Raw genomic sequence first — 17062 nt, 5'->3', positions numbered from 1 at the left:
GGCTAAAATATCACTACTGTTATCAGTGAATGGTTTGGCCTTGAGTTCCTAAAATAACAATAATATTGGGGATGAAGGTGGTAGTGCAAGGTGAGATGGATTTAAATAGTGATAGTGAAGAGAGAATTCTATAATGATGTTTAAAAAACATAGATCAAAGATCACAAGGTCTAGCGTGAGCAAGAGTAGTGATATTTGTGAACCTTTGGGATATTTCAATATATGTATCAACTGTCCACAATTTTTTGTTTTTTATAATAGTGGAAGTAGTAAAACTAGCTTTAGCTGTCATGATCTCTCAAAGAAATTACTTGATCTGTTCCAATTGAAGATTTTTTTTTTCTTAGTCTGAAGGAAGTCTAATGGATGTACAGTACTCTTCCCTTATCTGCAGGAGATGTATTCTGAGGCCCCCAGTGTATGCCTGATCCTGTGGCATCCTCTTTACTGAGCCTATATACTATGTTATTTTTTTTATGCATACCTATGATAAAGTATAGTTTATAAATTAGGCCCAGTAAACTTGCTGTGATAGCCCACACCTATGATTCCAGCTACATGGGAGGCTGAGGCAGGAGCATCACAAAGGTCAAGGTCAGCTCAGGCAATTTAGTGAGAGCTTTTTCAAAATAATAGAAGACTGGGGATTGTAGCTCCAGTGGTAGTTGCCTCACATGTGGAATCAATCCCTATTATAGCCAAAAATCAGAAAAACTAAGAGATTAACAAAGATAATAATAGAATAGAAAAATTATATTTTGTAATAAAATCGCCAGTACCACTGCTCTTACTCTTTGGGGCCATTATTAAGTAAAATAAGGCTAATTCAACCCAAGTACTGCAGTAACTCAGCAGCTAATCTGATAACCGATAAGGCAATCAGATGACTAACAGGGGACTTACAGCACCAGTAATGAGACTTACATTCTGTGTCTCCTGATACTGTGCACCGAGGAGGAAATATCTATGGTATACTTTTTCTTATTTATGGCAGTGTTGGGGATCAAACTCAGAGTCTTGTGAATAGTGGGCAAAGTATTCCACCACTGAACTACATACTCAGCCTAACATTCTTACTAAAAAACAAAGAACAACAACAACAAAAAATCAACCCAAGTGGAGAAAACATCAGACAGACTCAAATTTAATGCAAAATAACTGGCCAGTTGCCGCAGTCTGGCTGGGCACAAATAACTGAGCTTCCACGAAGCACTTGTAGGTCCAAAACAGCAACTCTTTATTGCTGAATTCCCCCAGCACTCCATACACGCTCCCCGGGAACACCCTCACCCTCCACCGGGTTCTGGGCGCACTCTCCCTCGGGAACTCCAAAGTAGCAGGAGCCCTATTGCCAGACAGTAAAGGTCAAATATACAGTTGAATACACAGCTTAACATAACCATCATCATCTCAATGGCTCCCTGGCTCACCTCTCAACCACTCCCTTCTGGCAATGTGCCATTCGTCATCCTGACTCAGCTGTGGCCCTCAACAGCCAGTATTCCTCAAAATTGTTGGAGAAATGCTGAGAACTATCACAGATTGGAAGAGACAAAGGAAATCTGGGATTCTGAAATTGATGCATTTTATTATGCTTTTTAAAATGTTGAACTGGGCTGGGGATGTGGCTCAAGCGGTAGCGCGCTCGCCTGGCATGCGTGCGGCCCGGGTTCGATCCTCAGCACCACATACAAACAAAGATGTTGTGTCCACCCAGAACTAAAAAAAAAAATAAATATTAAAAAAAAAAAAGTATTAAAATGTTGAACTGATGGGAGGCTCAGTGAATGGGACAGGAAATTTGTGAACTATTTTTTAAATTTCAAAATTAAAAGGAAGCATAGCTTTTGGAGATTTTTGTTTGTTTTTGTCTGAACCCAAGGCCTCATGCATGCTAACAAGTAAACAAGAGCTCTACCAGTAAGCTGTATCCCCAGCCCTTTTTGGAGTTATTTTTGAATCGGGAAAAAGGCTACCAGTTTATTATTTTTTAAAACTAAATCTTTCTCCTGATCTGATTTAATCTTAATCTTAATGAAGAGCCAGAACCTTTTAGTTGAATATTTTGTATGCATTGGTCCATTGGTACAATGAATGAGGCTGCATATTAGTTGGAGAGAATTTAAAACAAACACACACACACACACACACACACACACACACACACAGGCTAATAAATAAATGGGTAAGGGAAGCTAAATTAATAACTTTTTAATTATTTATTCACTTTGTCCTTATCTGTATTTTTTAAATATTTAGAAGATGAATGTATTGTACCAGTTTTCAATGTTTCATGATCCCGAATTTAAGTAATTAGATTATTTGGTATAAGAAAAAAAAAGTGTAGGAAGTAGAAAATTCCATGTTTATTAAGCAAAATGGAAAAGAAATTGGTTTTAGCTTAACAAAGTTAATCTCAGTGAAATTTGAATTGTATTGTGCCATCTCCTTTTAATTCCCTGGGAATTTAAAAATTCTTTGCTACTTTTGGTAGGAGGAGGGATGGAGGGAAGAGAAGGGGAATAAGGGAGGGAGTCATAAGGGCGTGTTCAAAAATTCTAGTGTAAGGCTGCATTATAGCCATGGATGATGATAAACTGACCTGCAGATGTTCATTATTTTCACTTAGATTTTTTAGAACATTATTAGGATCCAAAAAAGAAACTTAAAAAAAAATGCATTAAAAATCAACTCAAAGCAAAAATCTCTACAAATCTTTCCCCTCTCACATATATGTCTTTGCATTTAGAGTAAAGTCTCCATGCCTGCCCTCTGGATTCATCACACACTTGTCTCCTCCAGTGGAAATACATGCTGTTTTTGTAAATGTGTAACTTTTTTCTGTAACTATAAAAATTGGTTTGGACGATTGGACTTATATTAAAAATATGGGATCTAACTATAAAAATATAAGCAAAGTGTTTATTAGTAAGAAAGACATAAATCATGTGTTTTTAATATTTTAAATTAATTTTTTGTTTGATAGTTTTAGTAATAATTGCATTTTCGGGCATAAATGAAAAAGAAGACTCCTGGCCAGGTTTTGGGGTAACTGAAATCTAATAAGAAAATAAAAGGAAAGCTGTTTATACAGGAGGTGTGGACTAAATCTCTTTAGCAGTCATTCAGTTGTTCTTTATGTAATTAACTACTGGAATGATGCAAGACAAAACGTTTCTGATTTTTTTCTTCTCTAAGTTACACAACTTTTTCTTTTAGAGACACTACATTCTGTTAGGGAATGCTTGATCAAATTGTGAAAAATATTTGATGATTGATTTGAGTTATTGAGAAACTGCTTAATCAAGTTTATATATTTCCAATCAAATAGAAATGAGTATCAACAACTGAGGAGTTAGAAAAATTTGAAATACGTGTCCTAAGTGCCAAGAAGTGAGGTAGTAAGGAAGAATTTATAGCATTTCAAATTGTTTCTAATCATTCTTTTCTGATTACCACCACCCTCTTTTCTTGTGGAACTGGAAAAAATTAAGGAGAGCAAACTTTAAGGGCAAACATTTCCTGCCTGTCTATTCCTTGGATTTAAAGTACCATAAACATTTTTTACACATATACAATGTACTTAGAGACCCCGAAGTTCTTTATTCCTAAATGTGAACTTCCAAACCTAGTCATCATCTAAGATTTATGTTGCAGTGGTTGGGAATTCCTATCTTGATTCCATTTTCTCTGATATGGTTTAAATCTATGTCACCCGGTTACAGAAAACTCTGTGGCAGGCAGCATGATAAAACCATTTCACTTTAAAAGTCCTTGTTCCCACTTTATATATTCTGGAATGGCTGTTTTCTTTTATAATTATAAATTAATCCTTAATTTTTGTGGTGTTCATAGAATAGTTTTTTTTTTTTTTAATTTTCACTTTCAGGAACTGGCATTTATTACCAAAGTCATATTCAGTGTTAACAAGATGTACAACTACAAAAAAAAAAAAAAAAAAATTGTGCACATTGCAGTCTCAATGCAAACAGTCAAATGGAAACCCCTGTCGTTTAAAAAGTAATTCAAATTACTCCAAAAAGCAACTACATTTTTTAAACATGTTTATACATCCAGCCAACAAATGAAAATGGTTAACAAGAAAAAATACAAATTCAGAGGTCTGGTTTTAATGTTTAAAAAAGGCACCTGCTGGACTGGTGTGGTGGCTCAGTAGTAGAGTGCTTGCTTAGCATGTGTGAGGCACTGGCTTCGATTCTCAGCACCATATATAAATAAATAAACGTCCATTGACAACTGAAAAAAAAAAAGGCAACTGCTTATTGATTCCAACATCAGTCTCTTGGCCACTCAGCTTCATGACATTCATCTGACGGGAGGCTCTCTTAGCCACCTCTAGCAATTCAAACTTAACTACACTGCACACCTTGGACTTCCCATTCTTCATCTTGATGTTGGCGTACAGCACATGGCCACTTTTGTTGAATTTGTCCTTTAGCATCTTCCATGTAAAATCAGCATGGGAGATTTCTCACAAATATCCGGTAGGCCTTTCTGGCCACCCCAGGAGCATGGCTTCCAGCTCTATCAAAGTTGCCACGTTCCATGTCAATTGGTGCTGTCAAAGCTGGCACCATTGCCACCACCCATGGCTAGGTCCATGCGTTCAATGCTAGTGCCCAGGGCAGGGCCCATACCTGGCCCATTCACTCCAGGCTGTTGGCACCCATTTGCTTCAGGCCTCTGGCCTTGCGATTCAGGCTGGCCTGCATGCTTGCCAGTCCCATGCACTCCATGCTCAGGCCCATGTGCTGATTGGCAGGGCCCATATGCTCTACACCAGAGCTCATGTGTTCAATTGTGTGGCTCACACGGTCGCTTGACCTCAGAGCCAATGAGCTTCATGCTGCAGGCCATGTGGTTGTACACTCGATGCCGGAGCCCATGCGGTCCTTGACCAGGCCCTATGCACTTGATCGTGGTGCCCACTTGATCCATGCCTGGGTCAGGCTTGCACCCCTCAATGCAGTGAATCCCAAGGATGTTGTCTCTACTTCCATCTCCTCCCTGCTTTGCAATGATCTGTCCTCTCTTCAGTGCATTACTTAGAATTTCATTTTTTAGGCCTCTGTTTATTTATCCAAGATCCAAATTGCCACGTTTTCCCTATCACGACCACCAAAAGGTCCCTTCCATTTTATTTATTACAAATCCTATGCCTTGCATTCCCATTCCTGCAGACCCTATGTTTTCCATTCCAATGTCTTTGTTTGGTTATTGGCCCTCCTGGTTCTAACCCCATGCTAATACCACCAAGTCCATGGGGAAGTTGCTGTGGATGTTCAGGATGGAAAAAGTCTCCCTTTGGTAAAGACCTCTCATCCATTTGTACTTGCAGTGGTCTATCAAATAGCGGTTGGCTGTTACACATAGATATAGCTTGCACAGCTTCCTTGGAGTTTTCAAAAATCACAGTGCCTATTCCACAATTTTTCACATCTTTAGCCTCCAGAATGTCTGCTTGAACTACCGCTAAAAATTTCCTTCAGTTTCTTCCAGCCAATTTTACATTATAATCCAGATTTGCTACAAATACTGTGCTTCCAAGTCTTCTAGCCTGTAATGCGTGGATAATCTCATTTGGGATGTTAGGATTATTTAGGCTACTGAGTGGGGTATTAATCATTTCTGGGCCACTTGTCCCATACCCATCCCTCCAGTTGTAGCCATCACATTTTGCTCTCCTGGCGTGTTCACCATCAGGATCTTCTGTAACATTCAGTGGTCTTCTACTCAGACTATGCTTGTTTAGAACTTCAGAAGCTTTTTTCATACTCTCTTGCATCTTGAATTCAACAATAGCACGTCCCTTTTTCTTTAACCAGGTCTTTAAATGACTGCCATTTCACATCAAAAGGTATGTTTGTGATGAAGGTTCTGTATCTTTTAGTTGGGTTGGCATATGACTGAAAGCCATTGCCTCCTCTTTCTGTGTTTCTCTCCTTTCTCATCTCCTTCTGAGTAGGTTGTTCTTCACCTGTCGTGCTGGAGCCCTGTTGCCACTCTCTACCTCCATTTTGGACTCTGTTGCTGTCATCTCTGCCGTTCTTTCGAGCCCTGCAATCCTGTTTTGGGTTTATTTAGTGTATTTCTTTCATATAACTTGGTGGTTATGACTTTGGAGTTCAGTGCACTGTCTTTGTGGCTGTGGGGAGGTAACTTAACCTTAGTTTAGGATTCAAGGCTTTTTAGACTACATAGATTGTAAAAATTTCATAATACAGTGGGGCACTGATGTTGATTTGCCACATATTTGTTTTCCAAAGGAAGCATGTTAAAATTAAGTGTAAACTCAATATTCTTTATTTTACTGTTATAAAAATAAGGAGGTGATAATCTCAAAATAAGTGGTTGACTTTGTTTTACCATATTATTCTGTTTGATCAAAGATTGATGAAAATTTTACCACGGGTGGATATGGTAATGTTTACTAATCTTGTTGTGAAGATTAACTACATTAAGTTATATTAAAGTACTTAGCATAGTCTTTGGCGTGGAGTGTTTAATAATATTTGCCCCTTTTCTTAGTATTTTTCAGTAGTTTCAATATCTTATTACTAAGATAATGTTTCATTATTTGTATATTATGATTAATTCACCACAGTGACTTAACAATGTAAGTTGGTTAGATAGACTTGATTTATGGCATAGATTTTATTCGGGTTGCATTATTATGCAACTTACTAAAATTGCTTTATAGAGTCTTAACTAGGGTCTTATTAAGAATCTAAAGGAAGGCAGTGCAGGATGGGGTTGGTGCACAGGCTTAAGGATGTCATTGAGAATGGAACTTCTACTTAGTAAGTAAGGTTAGTCTTCAAAGACAAAAGATTGTGGTTACTCCACCAAGCAGGGAACAAAGGGGTGTTGGAAATGTTTTTCATGGTCAGAGGTTTGTCTTATTTTGCAAGAAAGCCCTTGTCTAGGTATTTGTTATTCTCCAGAGGTCCACTCCTGGCAGCGAAAAAGGTTGGAAATTGAGTATTTTGCTTTTAAGCCTCTATAGTGCAGAAATACAGGAAATTAAGAGATTAAGATTAATGTGTAATGTGAGCTGATAGTATTTTGTCCAATTACTTCGCAAAGAATATAGATGATTGCAATAGGTTATGCAGTGATTCTCAGGAGACTTTGAAAGTCTTAGTGGGTAGAGCAACGTTGATGTAGCTACATTTATGTAATCATGTATTCAACTTCTTGGTTGACTTAGGTGTATGATTATTAATTTTCTGAACCTCAGTCTCTCTTTTTTAAAAATAGGGATACAAATACTAGTGGGTGAGCATTATGTATAAATATTTCTAAAATGTTGATATAACTTAAATATGATTTCTGTGGTAACTATTGTAAATGCCTCACCTGTTGATTTAGAATTTAAAAATACAAGCTTATGGCATTTTTCTAAATTATTCCTTTTGTTTCAGATTTACTCTGTTTAAAAAATTATAAACATGTTACTTAATTTTTTTCTAGTGTACTGATATTTCTGCCTGTAATAATGCTTTGTCAGTTTTCTGAGATACTAGGATCTTAATTTATTGTTCCTCCCCAAAGCTGAATCAATACTTTTTACAGGCAAGTGTACATTTGTATATAAAGTACATGTGTAAAAGAAAGCTGTTTAAATAGAGTTCTGTACTTTGTTGAATTCATACTGGCTTTGATACTAAAACTTTAAGTATGTACTCTGCCCTGTCTTAAAGCAATTAATATATGTTTTATGTTTTTTCTTTCTGATAATATTCAAAGATTTAATAGATAAACTGCTCCTAATGTTGCATGGTGGGGTCAATAATTTGCCATCAGAAGCTAATTGCTAGAAATGTTACTGTGAAGAGTAGGGGTTATTTGTTATCTTTAAATTTGCTATTTTCACAAAGTATTTGTCTTGGTGGGAGTATAGCATGCTTGAATCTGAGTCTTAAGTTACTATCTTTGTTTCATTTAAAATGGATTAACTTGAGTTATGTCAGTTAGCCTCACTAAACTAAATTTATTGGGCTAGAACTTACTGTTCATCTTTAAACTCAGTGCTTGGCATACCTCTTAGTACAAAATTGGAAATGTTAAATGTTTAATGATTTGATCTTGCTTTTGAAAGTTGACGGATACAAGGAAAAAAGTAATTATATATTTCCATATTAATAGGATATTGAATAAAAGCTGAAAAGGAACAGTAATTTTTGGTTCAATTTCTGCAACAAGTTCTTCTTTATAGAAATAAGGAATTTTCTGGAACAAAGTTATTCATATTTGATAGCCAGTTTGGCTCCCTGTAAGATTAATCACTTTGGTGCTGGTATTTTGAAACTGTCATTTATGTGATATTTTCACTGGTACTTCACATAGTGTGTGAATTCTTCCTCTGAACTCCTGTGATGTTTATTATTTTATGTGGGGTTTTAAAAATTATTATTTTGAGATTTTGATTATCATGAAGAATAATTTAAATAAATAATATACCTAACTTATGAAATCCAATTCAACTCTTATATCTAGACCCAGTTTACCAATTAATTGTTCTAAGTAGAGCCCAGTCTTGGTGCGTTTTAATATATAAGATCATTTTTAATTGTTGAATGATTTCTCTGCAAATATATTAAATTAAGGGGTCCTGTCAGAATAGATTAATATGCTCCAATGAAATCTCATTGATGTACACATAAAAGTGTAGAAAAACAAGCTGTAATCAAACTTATTTAGTTTACTTCATTGTCTTCTACATTTTTTTGTTTTTTTGGTACTGGGTATTGAACCCAGGGGATTTTAACCACTGAGTACATCTCCATTCTTGATGCCAAGTAGAATCTCAGAGATCAGTGGGCTGGTGGTTTTCACAGATTCGAAGGACCTGGAGGTGCTTCAGGGTCCTTTGGGAGGCCTAGAAACTTGGAGTCCTAGCCACCACACTTCACTTTTGTTAGAAAAAGGAGACATTTTTACATTAAAAAAAAAAAAATGTTTGAAAATTCCCAGTCTAGTTTGGGCTCCAGAGTAAAGTAAATAAAAATCCAGGGTAGTGAATTTTTCTGTGTCACAAGGATGGATCCAGCAAACTGAAGATTTAATCCCTAGATCAAGGGTGAGCAAACTGTGGCCCTTGGACCAAATCTAGCAGCCTTGTTTTTGTTTGTAAAGTTTTATGAGAATATGGCTACACTCATGTTTTACAGTCTGTGGCTGTTTTCATACCACAGAGCCTGAGGTGAGGAGCTGACTGAGCTAGTGGGCTCTGCATTGCACTCTTTGATACTTCTCTGTTAAAATGCTAATACCTTTGGTAGGGTGTGGGTGTGGGATTGTTTAGTGTTGTGTCCAGTCATACCACCAAGAAGTGTAAAGTTCCTTCCTGATATTTGATAGCATGGGGAGTGGGCCAAACCTCATTATGAAAGTATATTTTATAATTTTGGGGGGCTGATTCTGTTACTACAGCAGTATCATGAACAAAAAAATTTGTTTTCATCTTGATGTTTAATTATTTAAGTGTATGTATTTTCTCAGATATGTATTTGATAACCACAGAACTCTTTTGGAGTTATTTATAATGTAGTTTGGAACGATTTGACTAAATAGTGAACTTTCCTGAATGGTCTGCTTTATGAAGTTTAGAAAATGTAAGAGACTGAAGACGGGTCGGGGTCTGGATGTGAAATTGCTCAAAACATGAAAACATCCTGACAATATTTTTCTTTCTCACTTATTAATTAATTATTAATTATTCTAACTCAGGTTTTATTTGTGCGTAGAAATGATTTTTAGGAAATGGCAGTAAGTTACTTCAACTCTTGAAAAAAAGTTGCTTTTTTTTTTGTACTGGGGATTGAACCCAAAGGGGAGCTTGGCCACTGAACTATATCCCTAGTCCTTTTTGTTTTGAAACAGGGTCTAGCTAAATTCCTGAGGGTCTCACTAAGTTGCTGAGGCTGTCCTTGAATTTGTGATTCTCCTGCTATAGGTATGCATTGCCAAGCAGTGCCAAGGGATTACAGTTGGTAGTCTGTTACTCATGAAAATTTTAGGAGCATTTCTTTGGGGTAAAGTCCCCATGTTGTATATTCATTTTTTGATAGCCGTCACATTTTATTCCTTGTTTACCTTAAGGCACAATAACTTGAGAAAATTTTTTTTTTTTGGTTCCGCAGAAAACAAATTTGTTGCCTTAAAAATAAACACTGTGGCTGGGTGCTGTGGCGCATGCCTATAATCCTACTTCCTCCGAGGCTGAGACGGGAGGATTGCAAGTTCAGAGCCAGCCTCAGCAATAAAGAGGTGCTAAGCAACTCAGTGAGACCCTGTCTCTAAGTAAAATACACAATAGGGCTGGGGATGTGGCTCATTGGTTGAGTGCCCCTGATTTCAATCCCTGGTACCAAAAACAAACAAACACATACACACACACACAGTGGGGAAAAAAGATACACTCACACATTGCTGGTGGGACTGCAAATTGGTACAACCACTATGGAAAACAGTATGGAGACTTCTCAGAAAACTCAGAATGGAACCACCATTTGACCCAGGTACCCACTTTTCCTTTTATACCCAAAGGACTTAAAATCAGCATATTACAGTGATGCAGCCACAGCAGTGTTTATACAGCTCTGTTCACAGTAGGTAAACTATGGAATCAACCTAGGTGTCCTTTAGTAGATGAATGGATAAAGAAGCTTTAAAGAAGAATGAAATTATGGCATTTGCATGTAAATGGCTGGAGTTGGAGAATATTATGCTAAATGAAATAAGCCAATCCCAAAAAACCAAAGGTCAAATGTTTTCTGTAATATGCAGATGCTAGTTCACAATAAGGCAGGCGAGGAAGGTGGGTGTGGGGGGAGTAGAGAAGAATAGAGTTACCTTAGATTAGGTAGAGGGGAGTGAAGGGAGAAGAGGGAAGGGGATGTGAGGGTGGGAAGTAAAGTAGAATGAAACAGACATTATTACTTTATGTATATATGCATGACTGCATGACCAATGTGATTCTACAACAGGTACTATGAGAAAAATGAGAAATTATACTCCATCTACGTATGATATATCAAAGTGCATAAATGTATTCTACTGTCATGTATAACTAATTAAAACAAATAAAAATATATAAAAATAAAAAAAGATACTCTTAGCTGATTAAGGTGATATATTCAATAGTATAGGAAATAAAAACACTGATCTTAAATTCTATTTATCCATCATTTTTGTTTCATACTTCTTTGATGCTTCATAAATAAATAATTTTAGTTTTTCATTTTTAGCAGGAATAGTGAAAGCTTCAGAAACACTTAAACTCAGTATGTAAGAAAGTTGCCTGCTTGGTAGGTAAATTTTCTCCGTCTTAGCAAGATTGCTAATATTTGTTAGTTCGATGCAGCAGTTAATTAGATAGTTCTCTTGCTTATTCTGAAAGTGTCAGTTCCTTCATACTTTGCATGTATTCTATAAAAAGTATCTCGAGGTCAGCTCTGGTGGTTTCAGAAATTTGTGTTTCTCTTCCTTCTGGTTGGCTGACAGGCTCAAAAGTTTAATCTTCAAAAGTTTTAAGAGTTTCTGGGCTGGTGTGTAGTGGGGAATCCCTGCAGGAGTTGGAGTCCAGGTAGTGGAAGTCAGGAGAGTGCTGGCAGATAACTGAGGTAGTAGTGGTCAGATGAATGAGAAAGATGGAGAGTTCAGAGGAAGCTTGTAGTTCTTGAGGAGTGCCCTTCTGCTAGACTGGGTGCCTTGGACTAGTCATCCACTGTGAGGTGGAAACAGGTCCACACCTGTTTAAATTGATATAGACAAATGTGGGAGGAAGAGAGAAGGACCAGCAGTGGCATAGGAATGATGCCATGAAGTTAATGACTTTGTATTTTTTTCCTTTTTTTTTTGGTGTGTGATTTTGAATGACAGTTGTGATGCAAATGCAGCATGTATTACCATTATTATATTTTACATTGCAAGTATGATAAACATCATGTCCTAAAGTAAGTTAACATTGGCTGTAGAAGGCGAGGATAAAGTAAATGAGGAAATTTCCTTTGTCAGAAGTCAAAGGGGAGTTTGAAGCCTGTATGGATTCTTTTTCATTCCCCATCCCTGCATTTTTTGGGGGTGGGGCTAGTTTATCCCCTCCCCCATTGTCTCTTGAGTTCCAGATGAGAACTTCAGTTGATTTCAGGGTACAAGGATCTAATATTGGCTGTAATTATAAGCCTGTAATCTTGTGCTGAAGAGGTATCTTTACACAAAGCGGAATGAATAGGAGGGGACTTGTCCCAGCTTAGTTTCACTGTTATTTAAAAACAGCAAAAACAAAGCTCTCTTGTCTTAGTTATTTTTTTCTTCCTAAATATAGCTAAGGAAGGACTAGGAATTTTAGTAACTGCACCAAATTTCTCTTGGTGATATTTGCAAATACACTCGGGAGAAAAGAAATTTTACTCTATAAATAGCATTATTAACATAGTTTTATGAAACTTCTTAAATATTCTTGATGCAGTATCCTTTCCCATCTGGTATTCCAGGCCCCAGTACCTGGCATATGCTAGGTAGGTGCTCTGCTCAGTAAATCAACATTGTGTTGTACTCAGATCCCCTCATTTCTATTTAGTTTGTAAACAGGCATTTTATCTCTACTTTATCTTTAAAATGATTATAGTCATATTATCTAAACCTTGAAATAACATATAGAGATAAATTGTTTACTTTTTATTATGTTGTTAACAATTCTTTATCTTGTATCCAAACACAAATGTGCATGGGTTTATAATTGGTTCTCTTTGTAGTGTTCCATGGAGTTGTCTTTAGTAGCTGTTTTCAGTAGTGGTTCCTTCTTTGTGACCACAAAAATAACTTTTAAATAATTAGTTAGCATTATAATTTGTATGTCTATGGCAATTAATTGTATCAATGGATGTCAAAAATGAATATTCCAGCAGGATTTTTGAGATTAGATGTCAAATTATTTAGTTGAGAGAATTTGTTTTCATCACTGTTCAGAAGAGACACTGATAGAATTTGGCAGCAGTGTCTTGCCAGCAATGTGAGTTAAGTGTACCTTTATAGAAAATGCTAATGAGGAATTTGCTGCAGTTTATCAAAACCTGGCATTTGCAAGTGGAAATGTTCTCCATGTCTGCTTTTTTTTTTTTAAGCTACTTATCCTTTCAGGAGGATAATCGATTTTTATATTTTCATATATCACTGCAGTTATTTATGAAACCAAAGTTAATTAATGTAGTCTTCTGGAAGGGATTGAAAACTAATTTAAACTTTACTTCTCACATGTAATATAGCATTTTATGCATTTCCATTTGTGATTTTTTTTTTTTTTTTTTTTTTAAGGAAGGGAGTAAATGTTAAACATATTGAACCAATTTTCAGGAGAACAATACCTACCTTCAAATTGGTTGAAACAAAATACAAATAGCATGGGGGTAGAGAAAAAAATGCCTATCCTATCCTATAAATCTTTGAAAACTGATGTAAAGTAATCCATCATTCTCATTAAACTAGGTGAAAGTTTTTAGGAGAAATAAGAAGAAAGAGCTCACCTCCATAACTTGGAGTCTGTCCATTAAATATGTATCTTCATAGTGATATAAAGTGACATCACTTTAAAAGTTATAGTATTATCACTTTATAAGTAATAAATAATGACAGTATTCTTTATATATGAAATAGGTCAAAGATTTTGATTATAAAATGTCACTCTATCTTCTGTTGAGAATTAAAAAGAAAAAAAAAAAAGCCTGATATGTTTCTATCATCTGGTTTAGAAAGCTGTAAGAATTTTTAGTTGTTTTTTCAACTTAATTAGGTAAACGTTTCCCCTCCCCTTATTGTGAAAATGAATGTATTAAAAAGTTTACAGGAACCTACACTTATCGTTCTTCCCCTCTGTTTTTAGGCTAGTCCTAATTTCCATTTCCTTTTTTCCTTTTCTCAGTTGATTATAAGATGAAAGCTCAAGAAGAAAAGTACTGTTGTGGACCTATTTAGGATGATATTTTAGAGGCAAAACCTTATTTCTCATCGTCAGGCCCAACCCATTCACGTAGATGATAATTGTCAAGAATCATACTTGTAACCACAAAGAATAATAATCTTGCATTATCTTCTGGGTAAATTGCTGCTCTGTTTGAATTGATTCTGTAAAGAGGTAAGTGGAATTTGGGAGAGAAAAAAAATCTGTTTATTTTCCTTTGAAGGTCTTCTCTTCATACATAAGTGCTACCACCACTCTTTGGTCTTTATCAGTGCCCCCCAAGCACCTTCTGATGTCCTCCCCTTTACTTATACTAGTAATTCTTCATTTAATGCTGTTGTCCCTCCCAGACACCTATCCTGGTTGTTATTTAAGGACTAGTATAAAAGGTTTCTTCCCACCTGAAGCTTCTTGTCACTTGGCTTAGAGGTTGAATTTTCTTATGGGATTCTTACTGATTTAAGATTGCAGGTCTCTTTAAGAATCATTTATCCCTTAGTAATAATTTCATAATTCTTAGGTATACATATCTACCTCCTCTTTTAAACTGCACGTTTTTCCCAAGGTGAAACTATGTTATTGACTTTGGGTCTCCGGGACGTCTTTTAATATTTTAGCATTTCATAAATATTTAAGTGTATAAGTTGTGCTTTAGAGATTCTTAATATAGAATAGGCAGTATGGGTGGGGTCCAACACAATTTGCTACAGTTTTAAAAATTTGAGATGAAGACGGTGATTATTTGCAGTGCTCGGTTTCAAACCCAGATCCTTGTGCGTGCTGGGCTAGTGCTGTATGCCCTGTATGCCAGAGTTATAACTGTAGCCCTAACCCCTATTTTTATTGTTTGAATGTAACATTATTCAGGCTTATAATTATCTTAAGGCGGAATCAAAATTGATTCCTAGAGTTGTCCAGTTAGGTGATAGTGATTTAAATTTTACTTAGTCACCATGACTTGCGTAAGTCACAGAACCTGAATTCTAGGTATTATTAATTAATATGTCCTAGACTTGAGTTTGTTGCCTTAGGTTCTAATGCATATATTTACTTTAATTAGATTCTGATCTTTTTATTTCATCTGTCTACAGCCTTCCTTAAGTTAGGAGATCAATAAATATAACTAAGTTTATTCACTGCTAGGACAATGGGAAAAAAAAAGCAAGATTAATAATGCCTTGTTCTCTTTTGCATCAGTTTCACTTTAAGATTCATTTTGGGGCTTAATTATAGTGGGAAAGAGTAGCTGGAAGAGAGACTTTTGAGCTACCTTGTATTCTCTTTATGATCTTGGCAGTTTTCATGGGGTTTTAATTTTTTCATTTGCAAAATAGTACACACTGCTGTTTGCTGTACCTACTTCTCTAGGTAGTTGTGAGCTTCAATGAGCATAATATATAAGAAAGTATTTTTGCAAGCAAAAAAGTACACATAAGTATAAGGCTTTACTATCCTGACATGTTGTATTAGTGCCAGTAGAAATTGTGAATAATTTATAAAGATGGTAGGGTAGGATCCTTTTAACATTTGGTTGGTAGCATTTATAGAAGAATGACTGTTTTTGGCATGTATAAAGCAGTATAACCATGTTTTTAAATTATTCTATTATTTGATTGTCCAGGTTAATACTTACCTGGAGCATTTTAGAAGCACAGGCTTCATGTTGAGTTTTGTTAAGAACTTTTCTTTGTGAAGCATTTTCAGACTTCAAAGAATCACTGTTCACCACTATATCCCAAATAGTTTGATTGTTTTATTTGGTGAAGAAACTGAACCCAAAGTGCTTTACTTTCGAAAGTAGCAAAGTCTTTCCATATGTGTAACATGCATATGTGTTCTATTCTAAGTGTGTTTATTAGAAGTCGAAGAATAAAAGATTTGGAATTGCACGATATGACTGGGTACAGTTTTCTTTTGACTATTGAAATTTGTCATCATTTTGTATTTAAATTTGAATGCTGATTTGTGAGCTTAGGCGTATAGGTAGAGCTGCAGAAAATGTCTGATAGGAGTAAGAAGTTGGGATAGAAATCTCATGATTTTGTTCTGAAGAATCTGAAAAGGTGATTGAATTGTTTCAATATTATAAATTTTCACTACTGAAAGGTACAGCAATAAATGAATCTTTATACTTCTGATTTTATTGAAGAGGTACTTTTATGATGTAGTCCTTCTGAAAGTGCCACATTAGCTATTTTAGGTTGCTGTCAATTAATAATATATAATGCCTTGAGTGTGTTGTCCCTTCTTCATTTTATATTTAGGGAGAACATGGCTCAGAAAGAATAGCTGAGGAAAGATGTGGAAGAGCAGTTGACTTTTACTAAGTGTCCATTATGTGCTCGAAAGTTGACTACATGTTTTCCCATAATTCATTTATTTAGTTCTGTCTTAGACCTGATAAATCAAAGTGAGCTATTTGTAAATTATCATTTGCTTAAGTACACATAACTGTCTTTCAGATTTCCTATTCTTTTCACTCTACTTCATTTATAATAAGATTGGTATAAATATCTATAATTATTGTTAATGAGGACTTTTCAAAATAAGTTTTGAGGGGCTGGAGTTGTGGCTCAGTGGCAGAGCGCTTGCCTACCATGTGTGAGGCACTGGGTTCGATCCTCAGCACCACATACAAATAAATAAAAAATAAAGGTACATCAACAACTAAAAAATACTTTAAAAAATAGGTTTTGATTTGCTTAGGTCATTTTCCTTTATTGGAAATACTCTGTTAGGTGACTTTTACTTTGGAGATAAGCTTCAGGTATGAAGCCTAATTTTGTTAAAATAAAAAAAATTTAAAACATTGGTGTTAGTATTTTTATTTTTATTTTCCTGTGCAAGGGATTGAATTTTGGGCCCTATTCATACAAGGCAAGTGCTCTACCACTGAGTTGCACCCCCAGTTCCTGGTCTACTATTAGTATTATTTTTTGGTGATACTGGAGATTGAACCCAGGGGAATTCTACCACTGAGTTAACATCCCTAATCCTTTATATTTGTTTAAATTGTGAAACAGGGTCTAACTAAGTCCTCCAGTCTAGCCTCAGACTTGGAATCTTCCTGCCTCAGCC

General features: G+C 35.8%; 1 protein-coding gene and 1 pseudogene across 6 annotated transcripts in view; one reads left to right on the top strand and one right to left on the bottom strand.

Annotated features, from left to right (window-relative positions):
* Positions 1-17062, top strand: part of Rapgef2 (Rap guanine nucleotide exchange factor 2) — a 255100-nt gene that overhangs the window by 10866 nt on the left and 227172 nt on the right. The window lies entirely within an intron of this gene.
* LOC139706477 (heterogeneous nuclear ribonucleoprotein M-like) lies at positions 1238-15646 on the bottom strand (annotated as a pseudogene).

This window comes from Marmota flaviventris, chromosome 7, assembly GCF_047511675.1.
Source record: "Marmota flaviventris isolate mMarFla1 chromosome 7, mMarFla1.hap1, whole genome shotgun sequence".
NCBI lineage: Eukaryota > Metazoa > Chordata > Mammalia > Rodentia > Sciuridae > Marmota > Marmota flaviventris.
The sequence above is the reverse complement of the archived record's forward strand: the minus strand, read 5'-3'. Positions and strand labels throughout refer to the sequence as shown.